A 1,766-nucleotide genomic window follows, 5' to 3' on the forward strand; every position below is an offset into this window, starting at 1 on the left:
GAGCCATCAGCCCAGAGCCTGACGCGGGGCTCGAACTCACGGACCGCAAGATCATGACCTGGCTGAAGTCGGACGCTTAACCGACTGCGCAACCCAGGCACCCCTCTAGATCTGAAATTTTAAAACAGAGGTGTTTCCATGGTAGAATCTTTCAATAAAGCACAAACCATATTTACCAACAAACCCAAGTATCCTCAGGTTCTGTGCAATAAGAAGCTGGAAGCACAAAAGTACCTTCAGTAAACATTGCTTTCGTATTTTATCTCATTTGGAAAATACTTAGATACCAATGAACTCAACCCAATTTATCATTTAACTTAGCAAAACTACAAAGTTTCAGGTTACCAAAGCTCTTGATAGCTATCTTAACAATTACTCATGAAAACTTTGAGACAGACGACATTAACCATCATTTCAAGTCATCCTTTGTTAACAAATGGCCACAGAGATAACAGGAGCTTATTTGACCTTTAGCAAATGTTGGTAAAGTTTCCCATTTCATGTGACAACTCCAAAGACATGTCTATCTTAATTAAACCAACAAACTTAAATTAGTTTAAATATTGAGTATATTCCACCCATGTCCACTTAAAAGTCAACCAGTTTGTTACCCATTGTCAATTTGTACCTGGAACATTGGTGGGGGAATCTAAAGTGAGCATTTAAAGTCCAAGGGGGTGCTCTTTGCTCTTTAACAGTGAAGGGAACAGGAGGAGCCAATGGTGCCAGAGACACCCAGGATGGTATAGGAACCAGTTAGGCAGGCAGTACCCAAGGTGGTGCAGTAACAGGAGGATGGGGAGGGGAAGGCAGGGATGGGAGACCATCCTCCTGCTTCCAGGAAGGCTGGAGGCAAGTCAAAGCCCAGAAGGCAGAGAAAGAGCTTTTCTGGTCCTAAAGCCTGTCAGCTCAGACAGATGACCAGATGTAGATGTTTTTCCCCACCAACAAGGGGAAATGGGCAGTCAATATCTGGCCAGAGAAGACAGGGAATTTCCCTGAAACAAAAGGAGTTTTGGCAGCTGCTTGAGAATATTCCTTAAACTCCCTGTCCCAAGGTAGACTCACCAGAGACAATTGGCTCCAATTATCATAGCCCTTAACCTGGGAAATGAATGAAGGAGACACTTCCACTTACAGCTAGAGGAACCTGGGTCTGTAAGGAGGAACAAAGAATGTAAGCATCCCCTCTGTTAGGGATGGCCTATGTTTCCTCCAGCAAGCTGGGTTTATTCAGAGGAGGCTGGTTGAGACAATCATCCAATATATCAGAAGGTAATTTATCAGCCTGGTTAGTGGCCAGACACATTCTGCAAGAGGCCCTTAGATCGGGGTCCTGATTTAGGGCCACTCAGGCTTGGACATAGGGTACCTCAGTCCATGTGCCCTGTTTCCTGCAGAGGAGATCTAACGGAAAGGTTATACTGAAGCTTAATATCCCATTAACTGGCCATTTTCCCTCATGTCCTAAGGAATAATGAGGTCTAGCAGAGTTACAGAATATCAGTCCTTTTGTAAACCTTGCAATCCTTTTTTTTTATTTATATATGAAATTTATTGTCAAATTGGTTTCCATACAACACCCAGTGCTCATCCCAAAAGGTGCCCTCCTCAATACCCATCACCCACCCTCTCCTCCCTCCCACCCCCCATCAACCCTCAGTTTGCTCTCAGTTCTCAACAGTCTCTTATGCTTTGGCTCTCTCCCACTCTAACCTCTTTTTTTTTTTTCCTTCCCCTCCCCCATGGGTTCCTGTTAAGTTTCT

Source organism: Herpailurus yagouaroundi, unplaced genomic scaffold (genome assembly GCF_014898765.1).
Source record: "Herpailurus yagouaroundi ecotype Mexico unplaced genomic scaffold, PumYag 190, whole genome shotgun sequence".
Classification (NCBI taxonomy): Eukaryota; Metazoa; Chordata; class Mammalia; order Carnivora; family Felidae; genus Herpailurus; species Herpailurus yagouaroundi.